A 26,561-nucleotide genomic window follows, 5' to 3' on the forward strand; every position below is an offset into this window, starting at 1 on the left:
CTTCTCTCTCTACCCCTCTATTGTAATTCATTTCTGTCTCTTGTTTTTTTTCCCTTTGCCCTCACTTCCTCTTATATGTAATTTTGTATAACAATGAGGGTCTCCTTCCATTTCCATGCAATTTCCCTTCTCTCTCCCTTTCCCTCCCCCCTCCTGTCCCTATTTAATGGTGATCTTCTTCTCATGCACTTCCTCCCTGTTCTGTTCTTCATTGCCCTCCTTATATCAAAGAAGACATTTGGCAATTGTGTTTTAGGGATTGGCTGGCTTCACTTAGCATAATCTGCTCTAATGCCATCCATTTCCCTGCAAATTGCCATGATTTTGTCATTTTTTAGTACTGAGTAATACTCCATTGTGTATAAATGCCATATTTTTTATCCATTTATCTATTGAAGGGCATCTAGGTTGATTACACAGTCTAGCTATTATGAATTTTGCTGCTATGAACATTGATGTAGCTGTATCCCTATAATATGCTCTTTTAAGGTCTTTGGGGAATAGACCGAGAAGGGGGATAGCTGGGTCAAATGGTGGTTCCATTCCCAGCTTTCCGAGGTATCTCCATACTACTTTCCAAATTGGCCGCACCAATTTGCAGTCCCACCAGCAATGTATATTTTTTTGAGGATATTGTAAATGGGGTGATTTTCCTCATTTCCATTTCAGAAGATTTGTCACTGACATACAGGAATGCGTTTGATTTATGCGTGTTGATTTTATATCCTGCCACTTTGCTGAATTCATTTATTAGCTCTTGTAGTTTTTTTGTAGAACATTTTGGGTCTTCTAGGTATAGGATCATGTCATCCACAAATAGTGATAATTTAAGTTCTTCTTTTCCTATGTTTATGCCTTTAATTTCTTTTGTCTGTCTAATTGCTCTGGCCAGTATTTTGAGAACTATGTTGAATAGAAGTGGTGAGAGAGGGCATCCCTGTCTTGTTCCAGATTTTAGAGGGAATGCCTTTAATTTTTCTCAATGTAGAATGATGCTAGCCTGAGGCTTAGCATAGATAGCTTTTACAATGTTGAGGTAAGTTCCTGTTATCCCTAGTTTTTCTAGTGTTTTAAACATAAAGGGATGCTGTACTTTGTCGAATGCTTTTTCTGCATCTATCGAGATGATCATATGGTTCTTTTCTTTGCGTCTATTGATGTGGTGAATAACATTTATTTATTTCCATATATTGAACCAGCTTTGCATCCCAGGGATGAATCCTACTTGATCATGGTGCACAATTTTTTTGATATGTTTTTGTATCTGATTCGTCAGAATTTTATTGAGGATTTTTGCATCTAGGTTTATTAGAGATATTGGTCTGTAGTTTTCTTTCTTTGAAGTGTCTTTGTCTGGTTTCAGAATCAGGGTGATGTTGGCCTCATAGAAAGAATTTGGGAGAGCTCCCTCTTTTTCTATTTCCTGAAATAACTTGAAAAGTATTGGTATTAATTCTTCTTTAAAGGTTTTGTAAAACTCCACTGTATACCCATCCAGTCCTGGGCTTTTCTTGGTTGGTAGTCTTTTGATGGCTTCTTCTATTTCATCCATTGATATTGGTCTGTTTAAATTGTGTGTATCCTCCTGACTCAATCTGGGCAAATCATATGACTTAAGAAATTTATCGATGTCTTCACTATCTTCTATTTTATTGGAATATAGGGTTTCAAAATAATTTCTAGTTATCTTCTGTATTTCTGTAGCATCTGTTGTGATATTGTCTTTTTCATCCTGTATGTTAGTGATTTGAGTTCTCTCTCTTCTTCTGTTAGCAAAGGGTCTACCTTATTTATTTTTTCAAAGAACCAACTTTTAGTTTTGTCAATTTTTTCAATAGTTTCTTTTGTTTCAATTTTGTTGATTTCCGCTCTGATTTTAATTATTTCTTGCCTTCTGCTACATTTGCTGTTGCTTTGCTCTTCCTTTTCTAGGGTTTTGAGATGAAGTGTGAGCTCATTTATTTGTTGGTTTTTTATTTTTTTGAGGAATGAACTCCAGGCAATGAATTTCCCTCTTAAAACTGCTTTCATTGTGTCCCATAGATTCCAATATGTTTTGTCTGTATTTTCATTTATCTCTAAGAATTTTTTGATTTCCTCCTTTATGTTTTCTGTAACCCATTGATCATTCAGTAACATATTGTTCATTTTCCATGTGATGTAAGATTTTTCCTTCCTTCTTTTATCATTGATTTCCAGTTTCATTCCATTATGACCAGATAAGATGCATGGTATTATCTCCACATTTATATTTGCCCTGTGGCATAATATATTGTATATTTTTTAGAAGGACCCATGTGCTGCTGAGGAAAAAAAGTATATCCACTTGATGATGGTTGATATATTCTATATATGTCGGTTAAGTCTAGGTTATTGATTGTGTATTGAGTTCTATAGTTTCTTTATTCAACTTTTGTTTGGAGGATCTGTCCAGTGGTGAGAGAGGTGTGTTGAAGTCACCCATAATTATTGTGGTGTGGTCTATTTGATTCTTGAAATTGAGGAGAGTTTGTTTTATGAACGTTGCAGCACCATTATTTGGTGCATAAATATTGATAATTGTTATGTCTTGTTGGTGAATGGTTTCTTTTAAAGTTTATAATGTCCTTCCTTATCCCTTTTGATTAACTTAGTCTTGAAGTTGATTTTATTCAATATGAGGATGGCCACCCCTGCTTGCTTCCGAGGACCATGTGCGTGCTATGATTTTTCCCAACCTTTCACCTTCAGTCTGTGTATGTCTTTTCCAATCAGATGTGTCTCCTGAAGGCATCATATTGTTGGATTTGTTTTTTTTTAATCCATTTTACCAGCCTATGTCGCTTTATTGGTGAGTTTAAGCCATTAACATTTAGGGTTCCTATTGATATATGGTTTGTACTTCCAGTCATGTTTGATTATTTATCTTTCTTTTTTTTTAATTTGGTTTGTTTCTCCATGATTAGTTTTTTTTCTCCACTCTCGCTTTACTGAGGTACTTCCCATTGTTGGTTTTGGTTGTTGTTTTTCATTTCTTCCTCGTGTAGTGTTTTGCTCAAGATGTTTTGCAATACTGGTTTTCTGGCTGTGAATTCTTTTAACTTTTGTTTATCATGAAAGATTTTTATTTCGTTGTTGTACCTGAAGCTTAATTTTGCAGGATACAAAATTTTTGGTTGGCATCCATTGTCTCTCAGTGGTTGAAATACGTTGTTCCAGGATCTTCTCGCTTTCAGCGTCTGTGATAAAAAATCAGATGTTAACCTTATTGGTTTACCCCTGAGTGTGATCTGCCTCCTTTCTCTTGTAGCTTTTAATATTTTCTCTTTGTACTGTATATTGGATATCTTCATAACAATGTGCCTTGGCATTGGTCTACTGTGATTTTGTATGCTCGATGTCCTATATGTATCTAAAATTTGTACATCCATTTCCTTTTTTATATCTGGAAAGTTTTCTAAAATTATTTCATTCAACAGATTGCTCATTCCCTCGGTTTGGACCTCTATACCTTCCTCTATCCCGATGACTCTTAAGTTTGGTTTTTTTATATTATCCCATATCTCTTGGATGTTTTTCTCGTGGTTTCTTACCAGCATTTCTGAGTTGGCTAGACTCTTTTCAAGGTGATATATTTTGTCCTCATTGTCTGACATTCTGACTTGTACTTGCTCCACTCTGCTAGTGATACTCTCGTTTGAGTTTTTAATTTGGTTTATAGTTTCCTTCATTTCTAGGATTATTGTTTGATATTTTTTATAATCTCTATCTTCTGGTAAAGTTGCTTATTTGCTTCTTTTATCTGTTTATGTAATTCAATTTCAATGTGTTCTTTCATTGTTTGAATTTGCTGTCGCATGTCCTCTTTAAGATTCCATTCCATCTGTATAAGGCATTCCTTGAGTTCTTTATTTGACCATTTTTCTGATGCCTCTAGGTTCTCCTGTAGATTTAAGCTATCTTGCATTGTTTGTACTCCTTTTCTTCCTTGCTTTTTCATGCTGCTCATGTTGCTTCCGGTTCTGTTTGACTGCTGAATTACTGTTTACTCCTATAAATTTATTTTGGTTTTGTGTATCTCCAGAGTCTCTCTTTTGTGATGGGAGACTATGACTAAAGATGATGAATTTTGTTGCACTTTAAAGCAGATTCTTTTGTTTCCTAAATTGTGTATGGATACTGATGGCATATAGCTATCTGCGATTTGGTCTTGGGACTTATGTTTAGGTCTAGTGATGTGATGGTATAGAGGTTGGTATTTCTTGGCAACCTTGGAAGATTGCTCTACTGGCGAGGGATATTAACAGGAGAATGGTCTGGAGTATTTGTGGGTAGCTAGGGAATTGGTAGCACTATATAATGCCTCAGAACATTTACCTATACACATTTAGTCAATTACACATAAACAGCGTGGTGTTGATTGGGAGGAAAGGTATTTGAAGGGGAGGGAAGAAGTCGCTAAAGAGAGTGAGAGTAAACAGGTAGAATTCAAGAAAAGGGGAATAAGGAAATTGAAAAGAAATGAAAAGACAAAAAATAAAATTAAAAAATAATAATAATTTTAAAAATATATTAAAAAATGCAGTCTTAAAGTTTGATTAACTTCTCTTCCAGTAGGTGGAGCTGCGCCCACCGGGTCAAGCTTCTCCTCTCAATACGCAGGAACCAATCACTGTGAGGCGGCTCCTCTTCCCCCACTGGGCAGGTCTCCAATCCTGAGTGCCTAGGGCCTTTTCTGGTATCCAGTCACTTCCCCACTTTTCCTCCAGCCAGGCCCCGCTCACCGGTGGTGCTCACTACAATACTGGCTACACATTGGGTCTGCTGCTCCCGGGAGCCCTATTTTCTTGAATGACTGGGCACACTCTCCCTGTTTGCCATTCCCCCAGACTCTAAGGTTGTGGAGCGTGGGGCTACGAACCGTCAGCGTATTCTACCTGCCCTCTGGTAGCCACGCCCCCGGGAGCTGGCACAAGAGATCTCGGTTTTCAGCGCTGGTGGGAGCAGTAGCCGGGGATCCTGTGCTGCAGGTCCTGCACCGCTCCTGACTCCCTCGGTCTGACTATTGCGCTCCTGGGAGAGCTGGGGGGGGGGGCTTGAGTTTTCCCCACTGTGTGGAGATGAAGAGCCCGGGGTTCACACACCTGCAGATGCCAGTTTCAATGAAGCTATCCCCTCCACCACATTCTGGTGACATCAGTTCTCTGCCATGTTGGTGGCCCTTGCAAAGGGCCGCCGTTCATTCCGTTTGCCGGCTGTCTGATGCGAAGGGTGGGTCCGGTCCGGCTCTCCCAGGCACCGTCTCAATCCCGTGCCCACTGCCTATGAAGGCTCGGTTGGTATTACCTCCAAAGGTTCACGGAGGAACCAAAGAGTTGTTTCTCTATTCAGTGTGAGCATTCGTAGCACTGAGTCACTACTGTTTGGCTGCGAGACGCAGTAGATCAGCCAGAAACTGCATACGGAAGCCTGAATTCACCTGCTCCAGGCTCGGTGTGGGTTCTGAGGGGTTCAAATTGCTCACCCCAGGTCCGAGTCAGCCCAGCATTGCCTAGTTATCCTGGGCAAACAGCATTCAGTTGGTTTAAGAGTCCCTTTTCCTGCGCAGCTGAAGAGGTCAGAGAATTGATCTCTCAGCACCCGCTGCCATGTTTCTAAAAAGTCCCATATTTCTTATCATTTAGTTTGTGGTTAGTTATTTCCTGGCATATATATATATATATAAATTTTACACTTGGCAGAACATTATTTTATCTTCTTAATACAGCAAACAAGGACACAGTTCAAAGAGTTCATACTTTCTCACAGAACTCCTTGTTTTGCTAAGCACAGCAAAACTTAACTGTTTGTGAGCCTGAGCACACAGGGGAGGAGTAGAGTGTCAGGAAATGTTCTTAGCAACCAAAGCCTCCAGTTCTCCTTCTAGCTGCTCAGTGCTGCCACCCAAGGTGGGGGACTCAAGACAGATTCTCAAGGCCATTTTCTTTATTCATTCATCTATGCATTCATTCTCTAGACTGAGAAAGAAACTGTCTCAGTAGGTTCCAGCCATGGATATCCCCATACAGTAAGGACCCAGACAGCTGGGGTCCATGTACTGTGAGGAAGAAAAAGAGGAAGGAGATAGAAGTGAGTCCCAAGTCCTTCTGACTACTGTTTTCCATCTGATGCTCCAAGAGACTGTGAACTGCTTCTCTGGGCTACTTTCCTCCTGGGTGCCAGAATTTTCCCCACTACACAGTAAGCATCTCAGGGAAATTGCAAATGAATGTGAGTTAAGAGGAAAGGAGATAGAAAAAGATTTCTGATCAACAAAGCACCATCATTGCAGACCCTGCTCTATCTCCATGTAGAGAAGCTTCTAGGGCTGCCTTGGTGGGAGAGGGGGCATGAGACTCAGAGTCTGAATTCCAGAGAGTCCAGTGGATTGAGGGCTTCAGTTTCTGGAGTCTTTCCTGTTTAGAGATTGGGTCTATGTTAGTTCTAAGAGGCCTCCCTGCCATGTGAATTTATGGTGGAAGATTTCTCTGTCCTAGGAGGTCCTGCCTGACACAGGCCTGTCCCTGTCACCTGTCTTTTTCAGGAGTCTCTGGTCAGGTAATTATTTCTGGTGTCTCTACTTCAGTTAGAGGTTGGGAAGGTGCCCACATTTGGGCCTGTGTGTCCTGAGCTCCATCATGCCTATGGTGTCCTGCTTGTGCTGAAGGAGGTGGTGGTACTCAGCAGTTATACCCACCTTTCTCTCCCTCCCTCTCTCCTACCAGCAATTGAACCCAAATGGGCTTAACCACAGAGCCACATCTACAGCCATTTTTGTTTTATTATTATTTTTTAAAATTTAGAGACAGGGTCTTACTAAGTTGCTTAGGGCCTAGCTAATTTTCTCAGGCTGGCTTTGAATTTGTTATCCTCCTGCCTTAGCCTCCTGAGTTTTGGGATTACAGGCATGTGCCATTGCACCTGGCTATATTTCCATCTTCTCAAAGGAATCTTTTTCTGCATCCTTACTTCCTTCTATTTCCTCCACTATCTCCTTGAGTCCCAGTCTGAGAGATTCTCTCTCTATGCTCAAGGCAGTCCCATAGCCAAGACCTTGGGGGGCTGATCCTTTGAGCACTTCACTTCTTCCCTCCTGATAGTCTTGGGAGCCCAACCTAACTGCCCTATTCCCTTGTGCCCCAAGGATAAGAAACTCAAAGGGAAGAAGTAGACATCCATTCACCCATTCAGGGAAGAATGTTCACTGGAGAGAAAGATGGAATCACAGTGAAGCCTGAGCAAGAAGCAAGAAGGGGTCACTTGAATCATCCTATCCTGTGCCAAAAGGAACCTGAAAAATGGGACGTATTGGAGGAAGTGAGGGGCCAGATAAGGAAGAGAAAGTTTACAGACCTCAAGATAAATTTAAACTTCAGTAGTCAAAAGACAGAAAAGAGAGAAAATCTTTCTAGATTTCACCCTGAACCCCAAAGAGGAGGGAAAGAGAAAGATTCAACAAGGATGGTTAGCTACATGCTTCTTCTGCACACATAACACAGGAGTGCAGACCTGAACTCCAGCCCTTCCTATCACCAGGCCAAGACCCACTGACAGCTGTACTGTGAATCCAGGGGCTAGCCACCTATTTCAGAGGACAGGTACAATACATGGAAGAGTGGCAAAATGTGGTCCCTCCTTCCATGGAGTCACACAGTATTGGGTACATAGATTCCATCCACCTAAAAGGGAGTTGGATAGTGAGAAGGCAGAAATGTACCTCACAACTGGTTTCATTGCTAATGTCTGGTCCAGGAAGGGGCTGTGTCCCCAGCTCAGCTCATCATGGGGAATGTAGAGGGCAAAAAGAGAGAGGCTTGTTTATATCACAGTGAAAGTGGAGCTGTGGACCTTTGTGAAACTGAGGCACCTAGGAGGGTCCTGGGTGCCCACTTTAACCCCAGAAGGATGTACAATATAGAATGTGTGTATATGTGCTCATGTCTGTAACATATGTGGGTGCATGCATGGGATTTCACATGTGCATTCATTTGTCTTATAGCTCAGATACCCACAGTGTGGGACTTCAAGGACCATAACCTGTTTAAGAAGACTAACACAGAGCTCCTAATGAGAGGAGTCAGTTCAAAGACTGATGCAAGATGTAAGGCTGGAATCCAACACTTGACTGTAATCTGGAGCACTCATTGACTAGCCATGAATGGCTGAACATGAAGAACTAAAGACAGGGAACTATTGAGCTGGCCATAGGGGACAATAGAGAGTAGAACTGACCCATGTCTCTGAGGGATTTGAAAAAGGAAAAATAGCCAAACAGGGCACAAAGAGAAGAATGTGGAGTAAGAAAAAGGATCTAGAGGTTAAGAATTCCTTTCAGTGAGTGCTACACAGAGGGATTATGGGGACCAAGACTGTGTTTTGAGGAGGTAGGAGCAGGATGGACATGGAAGGACAGGGATTACAGGTGGGGGAAGGGAGATATAAAAGTGATGGCCTCTGTGATGTGGGCTTAGACTAGAGATGGAAGGACATTCAAGGATGAAGTGACATTCAGACTGTCCAAGGTAAGGGAGCTCACACATTCTCCTGGAGGCCTTGGGGATCCAAGGAGAGACTGGTCCCGGTAGTGGGGAGGTGAACAAGTCTGCACAAGAGGAGCAAGCACAGGGTGGATAGGTGAAAATATGCATGCTGGGTTCCTACTGAGGGCATTCCCTTGCTGTAGAAAATTCTGCGGAGTTTGGGTGAGAGTGAAAGCATCTACCAGGGAAATATCAAAAGTCTTTCCTGGCCATGTTTTCTGAAGGTCTAATTGTGTACACCTGATGGGATGGCCAAAGTTAAGATGGGAAGTGCATAAATTAAAAGAAGCAGGGCCATGTTTTCTGGTTGAAAAGGAGGATATTCATTGAGGGTTTTCTGGTTTGAGGGAGAAGGGCTGGGATGGTAGGGGTGGGAGGAGAGAAGCTTCCCTGGGGTTTTTAGATCCAGGGTGGAGTGAGGGTCTAGAACCTAGGAACACTGTGCAGGGGACACACTCTTCTCTAAGGTGCTCCCCTAATGAGTGACCTGGCAGGGGTATATCTTATGAGATCCATTCATCTGCAGTCAGAGTCAGGTAGCTGCTGGCCATGTACTTATTTTTGGTCTGTTTGGAGGGCTGAGTATTGTCCACACTCTGGGTGACCTTAGTGCCAACTCTGTTCCAGGACATGGTCATGGCACCTGGGTAGAAGTTGTTGATCAAACACACCAGTGTGGCCTTTGCTCTGAAGCTCCTAAGAGGAGGGTGATAACACGGTAATTGAGGACCCAGCCTTGGGCTGACCTGCAAGATGGAGCAGGCTAAAGGGATCAGTGTTCTGGTGTACACCCAGGGGGGCCCTATGCTGAGTGTGTGAGGAGAGTCTTCTTGGTTAGGGAGTCTGTTGGAGCATGTGGGATGTAGAGGGTGTCCTGGAGAATTCCTTAAACTATTCTGTATGTTACTACATGTTAAACTACCCAGGAAACCTGTGTATCATCTTACCTAGCACCTCTTAGACTATGGCCTTGCACACAAATATGTCACCCATGCCTTCCTGTCCTGATTAACCCTACATCTTGTTTGGTCCATGTTTGGTCTCTGTCTGTCCTCTGAGCTCTCTGATATTTCACTGTGTTCCATTAAGGGTCAGTTCTTACCTGATTCCTTGGCTCTGAGAGATAGTGTTTTTACTAAGGAGCCCATTTTACCCCAATGAGTCTCCTCTTGAGTCTCTGCAATGGGTAAGGATCTCTGTTCCTAAAAGTCTGTCTTTCTGGAATGGCCTCAAGGTAAAGGTCTTTGTCCACAGGGCAGATATGTTGGTTTTCTGCACTGACAAGTATTTTTTATGAGTTCAGGATCTCATACTTCTGAGGAGCTCACTTTGCCATATCATGTCCTTCAGTGCATCTGTACCCAGCATCATATATACAGTCTTCTACTCCTTTCTTTCTCTTGTCTAAGTTTCATGAGTCTCATTGTGGCTCTGTTCCCTTTACCTAGAGACCCATGGAGGCTTAAGGATCCCTTCTAACTCCTACTTGTCTGCTTCTGTATTTTGAGTCTCACAGCCTTGGGCACATGATATTCCACCCTCTGATATCCCAGCCTTGGGTGTTCCATTTCTTTTCTAATTCAAGTAATTTCAGCTCCTCATAAGCCTGGTCCCTCTTCCCCATAAGATAGTGCCTCAGTGCACATGTTCACACAGCTCATCAGACAGGGCTTAAGCCAATGAAAGACAGAACAACACAGCACATCTGAGGGAAAATATATGGCACAAACTGAGAGAAAGACAGCTGAGTATCCGAAGGTTATCCTGTCTAGTTTCTTTCCTCTGATGTCAGAGTTGAAGGGTCATGGGTACTATCTGAGTTTTCATGGAGTCTTACAGAAAACCAAGAGTTCAGTGCCTGAGGGCTGAAATCCATAGAGAATGTTTAACCCCAGGCTGAGACCAGGCACAACACAACCAGGAGAAACTCTTATAATCCTCGGGAATAACAAAGAAAGTGGGATAAAAAGTCACTCACCCAGGACTGTCAGCTGGTTCCTTCACCAAACACAAAAATACTGTGACACAGCTTGTGCAAAAACCCTTTCTTGCCTTACCCCTATCCCCTTAGACCCAGCTGCATCTGTGCTGGAGGCAGTCTTTGATACATCTGGCATCTTCATGAGAAAAAGGCGAAATCCCTGAGAAATGACCAGTACATGGTGTCATTCTTGGAAGGTGCCATCTGTCCTGAGAAAAAACCTCACCAAGAGATCACCAGCATGTATTTCTCTTCACTATGGAAGAATCACTTGTTAGGAAAAGGAAAAACAGAGGAAGTGCCAATTTTATGCTCACACATTGCCCTGGCACTTTCATTGCAGCCTCTGTTCACAGGACCCTTCTGGGCTACCTACCCCTAGTGGAAGTGACAGTCCCTGGGTCTGGATACCAAGGAGTCCAGTTAATTGAGGGTCCAGTTAATTGGGACAAAGCTTGGGGCTATAATTCCTAAAATGTCACACTGCTATCTGAAATTCTTGAGGGATGTGTAAGTCCTTGGATATCTTCCTGCCCCAACATTTCCTCCGTCACCCATGCCTATCAGGATATGTTCCCTGGGAAGCTTCTGTTGGGCCTCTCCTCCAGTAATAGGATGGAGAGTGGACACATTTAGACTTGTGAGTCATAAAATTCCCCCTCCCCACCCCTGGCTAAGGCATCCTAACTATAGTGGGGCAGCAGGAGAAGAGACCCAATAACTGGATCTACCTTTCCACAGAAAGTTCTTCCTCCATCCTTGTCTCCTTTCTTTACTTCTCCATAACTCCAAGTTTTCAGTCTAACTCTCCTTAATGTGTTGAGGCAGACCATAACAGAGACCATGAAGGATAGACCCTGGGAGGCCAAGCACTTCCCAACCCCCTTTGTAGAACCCATACCCCTAGAGCTTTAGCCTGAGACACTTTTGTGACTCTGAACGCTGTGGTCCAGAGAATTCAGCAAATGGAGATTGTGGGTACTCTGAAGATCTTTCAAAGAAAACCTCTTGAGAATGTCCCTTGGGCCAGAGGGAATTTCCAGCAGGGTACACGGAAGGGTTATTTCCATACTGCACCAGCAAATAACTAAGACTAGGGGACTAACGGGAGAAAATGAGTAAGCAGATAAGGAGTGGCAAAGATTACAGATTCCTGCATAAGTTGAAACTTCAGCTCCAGAAAGGCTAGACAGGAGAGAAAATCCACCAAATGGGAGAGGAAGGGGAAAACTCACCAAGGACAGTCACCTTGGTCCCACTGCCAAACACAGCACACTGTGAAACAGATCTGTATATGAACCATTTTTTTCACCACAGCCCAGACCCTCCTGCAGTTGCAACAGAGGCCCAATGTTCAGCCTTCTTTCACAGGGGCTGCTCAGGACATGGGTGGGTGAGATTTCTTGCTTCTGCTTGAGTGGGAAGATGACCTCTTTAAAGGCTGTGGGATAGGACCATCTTGAGTCATCCCAAGGGTTGTAGAGGATTTCTTTCTTTTCTTTATTTAAATGCCATATATATATATATATATATATATATATATATATCTGTCTCTTATACACATCNAAGGGCATTACTTACTTATATATATATATATATATATAGCATTTATATATATATATATATAGCATATATATATATATATATATATATGGCATTTAAATAAAGAATACATATATAAATAAAGAATACATAAATAAAATACATATATATATATGTATTTTAATTCTGATATGAAAAGATGAAAGTGCAAAAATCTGTCAAAAATTAATGGCAATCATGTGAGATGATGGGGTTCTGGATAATTTTCTCCTCATCTTACAATTTTTTTGTAATTTCCAAAAACAATATGAAAACCTTAACACTACTGACTGAATGTGTATATATATACACACACACACACATATACACACACATACACTTACATACATAGTTGTAGATATTTGAAAACTCAAAGACACCTATGTTTTCCAAGATTTATTGTTCTTTTCTTTCTATTCAGAGAATACTCAAAATTATGTCACAGGAATATACTGGACAAACACCTATTATGTAATATTCTAATAAAATAATGTTCTAATAATACAATATTCTAACAGCAGTATAAATCTAATGACTGATGATCCTAATTTCAAATTCCAGGGATAAGTTCCTGGGTAGTGGTTGGAATATTTTCCTTGCTCACAGTAGAGTTTATTCCATAAGCTCTAAGTGTGGGGATCTCTGTTTTCCCCTTGACCTCCTTCTGACTTACACATGCACCTGTGCACATACTTGCTTCAACATGGCCTTTGTGCACACATGAAGCAGTCAGCCTCTGTTCATATTGTCACCATGACTGGGTGCCCCTACAACCTAGAGACACACATAGTAACCCTCATGAGAAGTACATAAGCAGAATGGGATCCCAGAACCAGGCTCTCAGTGCACTTCCTTGTGCTGGCCCATTAACCTGTACAGCTCACATGGGGACACACACCGGCAGCTTGGAATACCTGAAGTATCCTCCTCAACAAGTACCTCCCTAGTTCTCCAAAGTCACGTGCTGCTCCCTGAGCACAGCCCTTCCCAAGCTTTCTCCTCAACTCATTGCTATTCTTGGAATGGACAGAAACTTCCTCCCTTTCCCCAATGTGAGTAGCCTACCACAGATACCATTATTCTGGGACTTTAGGTGATGACATTTGATGATTGATTTCATGACACTAGAGGGCTTTTCTGCCTCTCCTGTTACCTGGAGACTTCCTGATCCATTCATAGAAATGCTCAACATGACAATGTGTATCAAAGAGCATATGCTTGTTATATGCATTTTGTATGGAAAGGTGCGTGTTTGTTTGTGGGCATATATGTTTATGTGTGTGTGTTTCCACAACAGCAGGGAGCCTACACCAAGTTGTTAAGAAGGTGCATCAGCTTGCACACAGCAGGTGGAAGGTATTCTAGAATGTGGCTACTGACTTTGAACACATTAGACTCACTGACAATCTTAGGGCACCTATGGTGGGTCCATTAGAAGCAATACTGATTCCTGCCTCTCAGGGGACTAGAAAATAGATGGAAAATTGAGGGACACACATAGACCAGGGGTACCAAGAGGTGAGTGTAGTATGAATCATCAGGTTTCGTGGACTGAGTATCCTATTAATAAGTGCTATAGGGCTGGGAGTTGACAGTGCTATGGGGCCCAGGCAGTGTCCTCAGGGAGGTAGGAGCAGGGTTGACACAGAAGAAAGAGCAATTGCCTCTAGGCAGCAAGGAGAGGAATTACAGGTGGGAAAAGGGAGACAAAGGGGAAAAGATGGATGGACTCAGTGATGGGGGTTTAGGCTTGAGATGGAAGGATATTCAAGGATGGAGTGATGTTCAGACTGCTCCAGGGAAGGGAGCTCACACATTCTTCTGGAGGTCTTGAAGATCCAAGGAGAGACTGATCCTTAGAGTGGGGAGGTAAACAAGTTGGCACATGAGGAACAAGCATAGGGTGGATAGGTGAAAATGTGGAGGCTGGGTTCCTGCTGAGGGCCATTCCCTTGCTGTATAAAATCCTGTGGATCTGCCAGGGTAATATCAGAAGCCTTTCCTGGATTTTTAATCTCAAAGTCTTTGACCACACTTAGGGGATGGTCAAAGATAAGATGGGAAGTGTGAAAACTAAAATTAAAAAGACCATGATTTCTGGTTGAAAAGGAAGATGTTTATTGAGGGTTTTCTGGGTTGAGGGAGAAGGGCTGGGATGATAGGGTGGGAGGAGAGAAGCTTCCCTGGTGTTTTCAGCTCCAAGGTGAAATGAGGGTCTGGGACCTAGGAACACTGTGCAGGGTACACACTCTTCTCCATCGTGCTCCCTTCATGAGTGATCTGGAAGGTGTATGTCACATTAGATCCACTTATGTTGTATCAGAGCCAGGTAGCTGCTGGCCATGTACTTGTTGTTGGTCTGTTTGGAGGGCTGAGTGTTCTCCACACCCTCTGTGACCATGGTTCCATCTCACTTCCAGTCCATGGTCACAGCACCCGGATAGAAGTTGTTGAGCAGACACACCAGTGTGGCCTTGTTGCTCTGGAGCTCCTCAGAGAAGGGTGGGAACAGGGTGAGCTAGGGCCCAGCCTTTGACCGACCTGAAAAATGGACCAAGCAAAAAGGATCAGTGTTCTGATGTCCACTCTGGAGCCCCTATGCTCAGTGTGTGAGGAATGTCTTCTTGTTCAGGAACTCTGTGTTGGAGCATGTTTGATGTAGAGAGTGTGTTGGGGAATTCCTTAAAGTATTCCCCATGTTTAGGCTTTAAATAATCCAGGACACCTGTGTATCACCTTGCCTGGCACTTCTTAGACCATGGTCTTTCACACAAATATGTCACCCTTGCCTTCCTGACCTGCCTCCTTCTGATATCTTTCTGGTCCATCCTTAGTCTCTGTCTGTCCTCTGAGCTCTCCAGGACTCCAGTGTGTTTCATTATGGTCATTTATGACCTGACTACTTGGTTTTGAGGGCCAGTGTTTTTACTAAGGAGCCCATTTTCACCCCAATGTGTCTCTTTGCAGAGTCAAACCAGAATGCCTTGTATACAGGTCATATCTGTAGGTTTCCTGTATTGGGACCTGTTCATATGTAAACTCAGGAGCCTGTGCCCTGTGGAGACACACCTCCACAACACTCATCTTCAGTCACTCTTCTCTTGCCTATCTGTTATCCAGAGCCTGCTCTTCTTTTCCTCCTCCTAAGTTTCCTGAAACTCAGTGTGTTGTATGGGGTTTGTTCCTTGTCAAACTTGAAGACTTGGGTTTCCTTGTACTTCTTATCCCTTTCATGACCTTTGATCCTGAGGTTAAAGTCCAGGATGCCTGGGCTGAGTTTTGAAATGTTGTTCCCCACACTTACTCCTTAGTGTCCTAAGTCTTTTAAAGTTCACCCTTTGTCACTCCCACAATGTCTTTTATCTCCTCTTCCCCTTAGATAGGGCCTCAAGTTAATCCTTCACAAACTAATTATAAACTACTGAAACAATCACAAGCATCTGAACAGAAAGAAAAGAATTCAGTGTAACAGAAATAAAATCCAGAGAGATTGCTTGTCCTCAGACAGAGACTGGACACAGAAAAAGAGTAAATAAGCAGAAAATTTCCCCCAAACTAAGGTTGAGCAAGAGAACAGAAAGTCACTCACTTAGGATGGTCAATTTTGTCCTTCTGCTGAACACCCAACACTATGACACAGACTTGTGCAAAAATCCTTTTTTGCCTTGCCCTGACCCTCCCCCAACCAGCTGCATCTGTGCTGGCTGCAACCACTGATGGAATTGGGCAACCTGCATGAAGGGAAGTTACTCTGGCTGAAAGATAATTAGTACATGATGAGACCATGGGGGGTCATTGTTATTCCTGTTTTCTCTTTGGGTTGAAAATCCTCACCATAAACACCAATTTTTAAAATGAAGAGGAGGTTATTCTTGGGGCAGTGTTTTGGGATCGGGTGGATCCTGGCATTGTGTGCACTAAGGCCATTGATAGGGCATTGGATAGTCTCAGATTCTCTATCCAAAACTTGGAGTCAGTTTAGTGCTGAGGCATATTAAATCTGAGGTTTCTGATTAGGTATGTCCATAATCAAGGTCGAGGAGGAACCCCTTTTCTGTCCCATTGTGACACCAGAACTTCCTCTCTTTGCAAGTGCTATATTTGGTTTTGCAGCTCTGGTGTGGACATTTGCCATGTTCTTGATGAGGTAGACACTCAGAGAGAGGGCCTGTGAGCACCTTGGGCACAGTGGACTAATAGAGACAGCTAGGGATGCATATTTAGGTTATGTAACCCATTGTCATGGCTCCTGAGAGTGTATCTCTGACTTTGGGCTGGAGGTGCATATGATTGATCCATATGAGAAAGGAAGGGTGTGGGCCTTGTGGGATGGAGAATCTGGGGGCTCTGAGTCCCCCTGGAAACTAGACCTTGCTAGTAGCTATTTTGATATATTCATTCTGCCCAGATTTATTCTGAACTTTACCTAGTTCTTGTCTTTAATTGATCTCTGACACATCTTCATTGGGAAATCAATGAATGCTGGTTCTATGCCCAATTTGGTGCCTTTTCCCATTTGCCTAATTTCTTTCATATCTTTTTCAACTGTTTCAATTTCTATCTTTTACCATCACAAAATTCTAGCCATCAACCAACCATAAACCTTCTTCATCCTGGAAGGTTATGCTCCAATATTTCAGGGCTTCATTCCAACCCCATGATATTGTCAAACTTAATCTCGATTTCACATTCATTGGATCATACAGTGATCATTTCTGTATGCTTTTGCTTTACCCTATGTTCCCCTAACTATCTCCATGAAATATGATTCTCTTTGAGAGTACTATAGGACTCCCAAGAATGGAGAAGCAGGTCAACACAGTGTGGAAAATACTGTTTCATTATATTAGCTGTTTTTTCCTACTGTGGAAGTTGTATCTTTACTTAGCTAACATGCAATGTTAAAGCCTCAGGAATACACATTATAAGTTTCATTTTCCAAACTTTTCCATGATTCCCTGGTGATGACAAACTATGGACAACTCACTTGGTTAATAGTCTCCCAAAATGGTTCCTCATAGGAAATGGAAATTTCAAACATTGTTCATGCTAAGACCATGATCTTGGTCCAAGGTTTTTCTTTATCTTCATGTTTTTATCTCTAGTCTGTAGCTGAGCATCTGTAGTCCTCTTTATTTCCCCCTAATTCCTCATCATGGCCAATTCCATTGTTCTAACAGGCCTCTGTCCCTTCCAGGTAGGCAAGGCCATTCTGCAGGGATAAAATTTCTGCTCACAGTCCCGACTAGCATAGGGAACTCACCAATTCTATGATGGGTTTGGTGGAACAAATGAGCAGGAGATGGCATCTTACAGAGCCTTTGGCTCTTCTGTGTTCTTGGGACTACTCCTCACCCCCAGACTGTGAGGCACAGCAGCCCTTACCCACCCTCACAGTCTCTGATGACTCTTTAAAAAAATGCAGTTGTAGATGGACAGCATGCCTTTATTGTATTTGTTTATTTTTATGTGATGCTGAGGATCAAACCTAGTGCTTCATGAATGCAAGGCAAGTGGTCTGTCCTGAATTACAGCCCCAGTCCTTGATGACCTTGATTTCACCTAGCAGCCATGTTGTTCTCTGAATCTTCTACTTGCTTTCTCATTTCTCATCTCCTGAGTTTAACACACATGCATTCCCTTTGATGGAGGCAGAAGTCTGATGCACAAAAAAGCAGGGCCCCAAGCCCCAGGGTTCAGGGGATCCAGGTCCCTGAGCAATGATCTTTCTGCCTAGAGACACAACCAGTTACCAGTGGCACATTAGAATGTGAAATGATACATGATTAGGTCCTTATTGATGAGATTTAGGAATGAGGAACATGTGATATCCACCTGGTATGACCTTGTGTGGTTGGGGGGGCTCAGGAATATAGAAGAGAGTTAGGGAAATGGGAATTTGGTTGAGGAAGGTACCTCCTGGGGTTATTCCCTAAGAGATTATCCAAATGGCCCTAATTTTCCTACTGGGTGCCAGGATTCCCTTCATACTACACTGAGAACTCTGAGGCCATTGCAACTAAAATAAAGATAAGAACAAATGAGATAGAGCATGATTTGTGATTCACAATAGGATATTTTATTAAGCAGTCAGTAAGTTCAGAGAGAAGGGCTCAGTAGGAAGACTAGGAAAAGGAGGGGGTCCCTCACCAGGGTCCTTCACTTCCAGGATCATGAGGGTGGGGGGTTAGGGACAAAAGGTTAAGAACATCCTTCAGGAGACACACTCTTCTCCACAGTGTTTCCTTCATTTGTGACCTGGCAGCTAAAGCTTTCATGAGATGTCCACTTGTCAGGCATGATGGTCAGGTAGCTGCTGGCCATGTACTTGTTGTTGGTCCAGTTAGAGAGCTGGGTAGTATACACACCATGGGTGATTGTGGTACTATCTGCCTTCTAGGCCACAGTCACAGAACTGGGTAGAAGTCATTGATCAGACACACCAGAGTGGCCTTGTTGGTCTGTAGCTCCTAAGAGGAGGGTGGAAATATAGTGAGTGAGGGAGAAGACTTGGGCTGACCTGTATGGATAGAGAAGTGGTGTGGGTCAACATAGGACAGCCCAGGTATTGGGGATGCACCTAAAGTTTCTGCAATCATTTTCTTCGTGGTTTTTTTATCCCCTCAGGGACTCCCCTTCCCTTTTATTTCCTTTCTTGTGGACTTAGGCCACCTGGAGAACAGACAGCCCTTTCCAAATTACCTCACTCAGATAGTCTGTATCACTCCCCTTTGTAGCCTTAGTTAATACTAGTTATCACCCAGGTAGGTTGTTCTCCCTCTTCCCTGGTCTGAGTCCGAGTTTGGAAGTTGGCCCTGACCTCCTCAGGCCCTCCACAGTCCATATTTCCACCTCACTTTATGCTTCTAGTTCCCAGACCTCCTCTGTGGAATAATGAGTGTTCTTAGTCCATCCAGGATGGAAGGATGTTTCTGGTGGCAGTGGGGAAGCTTTGAGCCTGTACTGAGTTCACAGAGTTCCTGAAACTTCTTGTCCTCCTCAACATCAGGTTCTGCTCCAGCCTAGTCCTCTCAGCTCTTTTGGAAAGGAGTTGTGCTCTACCTAGACAAGTAGGGGCTCCTCCAAGTCTGCCATCTCCTCATTACAAGACCCTTTGCCTCTGCTGTGTTCTTGGGACAACTTCCTTCCCCAGACTTTGGGGCACAGAAGCCCTTACCCACCCTCACACTCCCTGATGACTCTGGAATTCACCTAGCAGCCAAATAGTTCTGTGAGCCTTCCATTTGGTTTCTCATTTATCATATTCTGAATTTAACATGTGCTTTGAGGAAGTCAGGAGTCTGATGCATGAATAATCAAGGTCTCAATCCCCAGGGTAAAGGAGCTCCAAGGACAGAGGCGTCTTTGCTTCTTTCTGAGAACCACCCTTGGAGGGCTGGATTCTGGTCACCTTGCCAAGTCTAATCTGGCTCTGAATCCCTCTGCCTTCATGGCCCATTAGAGGACCAGACTGGTGAAGTCTAGAATGATCCAGATCTCTTTCGCTGTCTTCTGTTGATGTCTATTTGGAGTAATCTCTTGAGTGCCCAGGGGCTAGGGTCCCAACTCCAGTCTTGTCCCTGGGTGTTCTGTGAAGCCTTCCCAAACTGGATAAACATCCAAACCTCAGCCTGGATTCTGGGGGCCTGTGAACTCTCACTAAGGCCTAGTGCCCCCTAATTGGACCTGGCCCCTGGTCTCCCCTTGGTCATCAGTGCCAGAGAAGGGAAAGGGACCCCTGTCCCTGTCTCCAGCCCAGACCTCCAGGACAAGGCCATATTCCACTGTTGTAATCTGAAGGTGGCTGCTTCTGCTGTTGGGACCCTTACTGCTGGCTACCACATGAACACCAACCTCCCCTATACCCCATGGAAAAAGGTAAGTGATCTCTCCTTAAAACGGGGTAGGGCAGAGGGTAAGAAGCCCTTAGAGAGCAAAAATAGACTTTCCCAAGACCTGAGGATATGGAACAGATTGAAAAATTTCATAAGAGCCAATTACCTAGAATAGTGAGCTGGGTCCCATCTCCAAAGACATACCGCAGTGATTGAGGTTGGGACTAAAAGCCATAGAGTCAGCACCTGGGGTCTGCTCCCTAATGATTGGGCAAGAGTGGAAACTCTTGGGCATGACAGGTAGGGTTGTGTCCTTGGCATACTGCAGGTTGTTGACTGGTTCTCCAGACACTCATCCCCTTGTTCCAGGCATGCATTGCCCATGGCCTTGGAGATATGCCATGTGTGTTCCCTATCTCTGGGGTTCTCAGTGCTGACAGAAAGGCTAAGCACAGTTACTGCCCAGAAAATCCCTTATTGATGCATATTCTTAAGTGGTTATGTGATGTGAGAGAGAGAGTTCTGAGCTGGATTGGACCTGCTCAACCTCTCCTGGCCTCATTTTAGAACTTATGAATCTCCTTTCACAAATTCCCAATTGTCCAGCCCTGACAGTTTCTTCCCTGGACCCACAGACACTGGATCATGCCTGACTTAAGGAACCTCCACATGGAGACTCTTCTACTTGCTTTTCTACCCACGGAGACATAGTGCAATCCCACCATATTCAAGAAACCTTCCCTGATGTCTCAGACCACTCTTTGTATCCATTCAGACTTCCATTTATCCATCCATCCATTCATCTATCCATTCATTTATCCACACATTCAAAATGTCTATGAAACACCCACCTATGCCAGGCACTGTTTTGCATGCTGGAACATGGTAGGACTCCCTTAGCTCTCACCCTCATATTTTCCTGAAACTTATCATGTCAAAGTTAAAAGTTAAAAGGCCCTTGTCTCAATCTGTAGGTCTTTCTCAGTAGCCTGGTGTCTCTGCAGGAGTTCCCTTTTTCTGGTCATTCTCTTCTCCTTGGTTGTGGAGATGGCCCACTCTCTTGCTCCCATTTCTTCCTTTTCTCCCTGACCCATGCATAGCTGATGACCCTAGACTATCACCAGGTGTTTTTTCCTCTTCCCACTTTTCTGATTTGACTCTAACCATGCACTTCAACAACTGTCCCGGGGTACGAGATCCCTATTTCTTGCTCTGACGTTTCTTCTGGGTTCCAGATCTACATTTATTTTGATTCCTGATCCTATTTTTGCTTGAATGTCTTGCAGACACCTTGAACTCAACAGCTTCCAACTAAATTCGTTTCCTTGAAAATTTGATCCTCTGCAGTGTCCTCATTTCAGCAATTTGTCTCTCTGAGTCAGAGGTCTGGAGTAATCTTACAATGCTTTCCCCTCATTGAATCACCTTGTGTATCCTAGACCCTATACCACAACACAATATACTATTAAGATATTCAAAAGAAAAAGGAAATTACAGAAGTTACACTCTAAGAATTGATTGGTGGCTTTGTCAAATCTGAGTTTATATTTAAAAATAAAGGTAGTATATTTACATTGGAAGATTATGCTTTACATTGGTATCACCATTTTTATTTATTTACTTTTTTTACCTTATCAGCAGAACTAATTAGCACTGGTTGTATTTAAGATATGCAAGTAGGTTTTTTGAAACAGAATTTAATGTCATATTAATATGAATCCAACTCTTATTTCTGAATAAGAAAGGAAACACTTATCCTTTCATGAAGGTATTCAAGGAAATTTCCTCAACTTATTAAAAAGTGTCTTTCAAAACTTACAACAACCTTCATACGCAAAGGAAAAAAATATGCATCAGAAACCAGGAAAGTTGCTCATTCACACTTTTCAATATTCAAAAGATTCTACCCAATGAAAGGAGATGAAGGAAAAGAAAGCCATAAGTATTCTGAAAAGAGAGATAAAATGTTTCCTGCAAGTGATGTGCTAGTCTACTAAAAAACCAACCAACCAACTTAAGAGAATTAGTAGAACTGATAGAATTCATACAAGAATAAAAGTGGCTGAACATAAGAGTGATATGTAAAAATTATTAGGTTTCTCTGCTGCATAAGCAGAAATACTTTAGGATATGGAATTGTGGGGAAATTTCCATTTCAATAAAATTATATTTGAAACACTTACAAATAAATAAGATTTATAAATAAATAAACCAGAAAAATAAACCAGATTTTCAATGAATAAATTACAAAACTCTTTGACTAGAGGACATAAATGTGAGTGAATGGAAAGCATGTCATATTCCTGGGTGAAAATGCTGAGCTTATAAAGGTATCAGTTCATCTCAAATCAACCATATATTCCCGGAAATTACAAACATAACACCAAAAGAATGATTTTTGAGAATTAGTAAATTAATACCAACGTTCAACAGGAAGTAAGATGGAGAATATGTGTTGATATTAGGAAAACAGTAATAATGATGGGTAATTTTCCTAGGAGATACAAAAACATATTATAAAGCTAAAATAATCAAAACAAAGTAGAAGGAAGCAGGAACAAACCAATACTTCAAGAGAACCACAGAGAGAATGTGATAAGTCATTGTTTAGCATTTGATAAAAGTCTCATTTATATTCAACAGATGTATTTACATTTGGCAAATAAACAAAGTTATATGCCTATATGCACAAACTCCAAATAAAGTTAAACACACATTCACCAAAATAACAAAAGTACTAGAACAAAATAGAAGAGTGATTTTATCATATCAAAATAAAAATCACCTTTCTAAACTTGGCATGAATCACAGAAATCATCAAGAGAAGGCTAAACCAATGTGACACAATAAGATTAACAACCACTTTATGGTGGAAGACCTCATACACCAAAGTTCTAAAATAGGCCAAGGGTAAATATTTATAACACATATTCTAAACAAGGGGTTAAGTTTCTATAGACAATAGAAGCAGATACAAGCAACAGAGTTAAAAAGCAGGCAACATTATGACTTGTTAATTCACAGGAGGAAACACTAAGTCAAAAATAATAAAGGATAAACATTTGACTAATAATCAAATAAATAATAAAACAAACACATTTCATTTTTTCTCAAAACATGGGTAAAGAAAGATCAACAATATCACATTATTGGCAAGGAGGTGGGAGAGAGGGCACTGCCACTCACTGTAGTGAGTATAAATTGGAACAGCCTTTGGAAGTAGTTTGGAACTACCTACAAAATCTCAAAAAGAGTTCCTTTGAGATTCAGAATTCCACTTTTAGGCATTTAATCTTTAGAGATACAGAAGTACAGTACGCTCACCTCCAACCCCCAGATTTTCAAAGCATCATTCCTTGCATATTTTCTAGTGGAGACAATCTAAATGATCCTTAAAAGGGGAATGATTATAAAATTCTGGTACATCCAAACTGTCCCTAGATAACTATTTATGAGAATACCATAGATCCATATGGACTAATCTAGAAAATTCAATCACAGATAGCTTAAAAACCTAATTGCAGGATAATATACAGAGTATGACTTTATTTTCAAAAAATAATATCTCAACACCAACTCTCTCTCCTTGAGTGTGTGTGTGTGTGTGTGTGTGTGTGTTTTCAAGAATGTACATACAATGAAAAGTTGAACTATACAGAAAAACAAGACAGTGGCCATGGAAAATGGAATAGGTTTTTTGGGGAAAGATGGTAGGAAGGAGAGGGTAAAAGAAAATGTTTGCTGTTTACATTTTATACATTTATATATAATATACTTATTATAATATAATATATAATATGCTTATTTATTTATAATATAATATACTTATTTATTTTTAAGGAAACAACTTACATATTTTCAAAAAGTGTTTCTATTATATTATAATCATTTTAGAAGAGAAAATGAAATATTTCCTCTTGTGAACATTTTCATAAAGTCAGAAAACCATAAAACTAATATTGAAATGAAGTGAAACTACACCAGCTAGAGACATACTATTGAAAATTTTAAAAAATAAATTTAAAAAAAAACTCTTTAAATTTTAAAGACAAGTTTTTCAAAATGCACACACATATTAAGAACATCATTCATAAGAGTCTGTAAGTTGTCAACTTATATATTTAAAAAGAATTTCACATTACTAGAGATGCTTCAGAAACAGTTTTTATGAAATTGATGACTTTCTCATGACAATATTAAAATAACATTATTAAGTAGTAATTTGTTGTCAGAGTCTACCTTACAAATATAGTTTTGAAGGTTTTTGTAAGATGCTTTATGATGATGTGCCACACTACTCTGTCACACCCTTTCTAATAGGATATTTCAGTTATCTCCAATTTTCTCCCATTATTAACAATATTGGGCTAGATAGATAGCCTTGTTTGTAAATCTTTGGTTATGGCTTTATTTTCCCCCTTAGGATAAATTTCAAGAAGTGGCATTATACACTTTAGATAACCCATATTCTTTCATGACTTGCTGCCTATTGCTGAATTTGTTGTACATTGAAACCCTTATAAACGGTTCATATAAGTGCCCATTCCTCCCAGGTATCATTGCTCTAAATTCATTAGTGAATTTCATAGCAATTTTGGCATGTGGACCAGTGTGTTATCCCCATGCCCAGGAGATGTCTATGGTCTCAGTTCGTCAACTCCCAGATCTTCAGCAGCTGCCCCATCTCTGTCTTCTGTCTCTGTCTCTGGACACAAATTCGTCCTCACAATAGATTCCAAACCTGAGCCAGTTTTTCAAAAACACATTTGACACTGACTTAAATCCCCCAAAGCCTGCATCTAGACAGGAGAACCTAGTCTGGGGCATGAAACCTAAGGGTTCCACCTGCTTCAGCCCAGAAGCTGCCTGTTTCCCTTAGTGCCCACCCCCTTCCCTCTCCAAGGAATTCTAGTGTCTCTGCTGGGCTACCCCATCACTAGCCAGTGCCCATTCATCTGAGACACCAGCTTGGGCATCAAACCACAGAGGGAGCATCCCTTCTCTAACTCTATGGCTCCTAGAAAGGTCCACAAGTCTGTCCCCCATGACTAGACAGGTCCCTTGGTGCAGGCAAGCCCTCTCTATTGTCTCCAGGCCTGTCCCCCAGGAAATGTTGATGACCAAGGCAGTGAGGGTACATCCTTGGGAGACCAAGCCAAACCCTCACTTTATTCTCAGGAGAGGGCTTTGCAGAACACTCCTTCTCTTAGACCATCATAGGACAGAGCTGGGGATGTAGCTCAGTGATAGAGAAGGGCTTCTCATGGGCCAACCAGTGAAATCACTACTCAGCACCTCCCTTTTTGTCACAAAATGCAAGACAAAGTCATGCATCTACAGCTCTGGGAAGTAGGCAACCTAACTATGAAGCCTTGGTTGAGGATTGTTGGCTGAGGATCTGAACTGGATCCCTGCTTCCCACCATCAGTGGCTCAGCCAGACCATAAGGGTGCAGAGCACAGCCAAGAGGAAGTGAGGAGAAGGGAGGAGTGAAAAGGCTGAACCCTGTGCAAATGGGAGATTCTACTAATGGACTGTGGGAGTGAGTGAAAGACTGAGGAGCCAAGATTAATAATAGTTCAATAGAATGTTGAAAATTAATTCAAACAAACCCACAATGGACAAAAAATCAGCACTTTAGGCCAGTGTCTCAGGCTGATACTTTGTCACCCCTTTTGCCACCTCTCCTGCCCTCCTCCTCTTCCACCCATTCCCAGCTTCAGCTGAGACTCCCATATTTCCCCAAGACTCCTTACTTGCTCCAAGGCTCTGCAGGTTGGACAGACTGCTTCATGGTCAGGTACCTGGGCCCAAAGCCCACTCCTAGTTGCTACAGTTGGGGCCTCTACCATGGGCATCTACTGCCATGTCCAGCAGCAGCAGGAGGGTCCAGTACCCAGTGGCCTACCCTGAGCCTACTCTGCTCTCAGGGTCAGAGGCATCTTTGCGGCATGGGGTCCATAGAGGGCATAGTCCTGGTCCTCCTGATGGCAGTGGCTGCTAGAGTATATACAGGTCCATGAGGCCCTTGGCCCTCTCCTCACTCTGGACTGGTTCTGGTCCCTTTCCTCAGTTGGCCTGATCCAGGGCCCATGGCTGTTACCCCTGGGGGTCTCCTGCAGAGAGACATCTGCCAACTGCCCTGCTATGATAAGGATCCAGGGCCCAACTGCTCCTCAGGGCAGCCATCTGTCTGGCTCCACCCCTGGAGCCCTGGGTGGGGCCCTCCTGAACCACCTTTTTCATCTTTCCTTAGTTCCCCCAAGGGCATCATGGGCTTGTGGACTGTCACCAGGGGCCTAGAGAGGCTGTGGAAATTGGCTAAGTGCTCATTGGAATAGGAGCCCCAGAAGATTTTCAGGAAGAGGGGACCAGGCTGTGGCTTTTCTGATCAGGCCCCAGGCTCAACTCCTACACATTGCACTCTGGCCAGTTTAGAGCAATCCTACCTTGGCTGGGTTGACCAAGCCTGGCCTGCTCCTGTCTGGCTCTCTCTTGAATCAGGAAAGGATCCTCCCTGCATGGAGTGATTCTATACCCCCCAGACAAGCAGTGGTGGTGAAATCAAGATGTTGAGTCCCTTCAGGCATAGGTCACTTCTGGGCT

At 42.4% G+C, this 26,561-nt stretch overlaps 1 protein-coding gene and 1 gene segment (V, D, J or C); both read left to right on the plus strand.

Annotated features, from left to right (window-relative positions):
• Window positions 1-26,561, plus strand: part of LOC107159025 (immunoglobulin lambda-1 light chain-like) — a 738,922-nt gene that overhangs the window by 552,061 nt on the left and 160,300 nt on the right. The gene's annotated exons all lie outside the window — the stretch shown is intronic.
• LOC107159024 overlaps window positions 1-26,561 on the plus strand; it is a 587,419-nt gene that overhangs the window by 406,185 nt on the left and 154,673 nt on the right.

The sequence above is a fragment of the Marmota marmota genome, unplaced genomic scaffold (assembly GCF_001458135.2).
Source record: "Marmota marmota marmota unplaced genomic scaffold, marMar, whole genome shotgun sequence".
Lineage (NCBI taxonomy): Eukaryota > Metazoa > Chordata > Mammalia > Rodentia > Sciuridae > Marmota > Marmota marmota.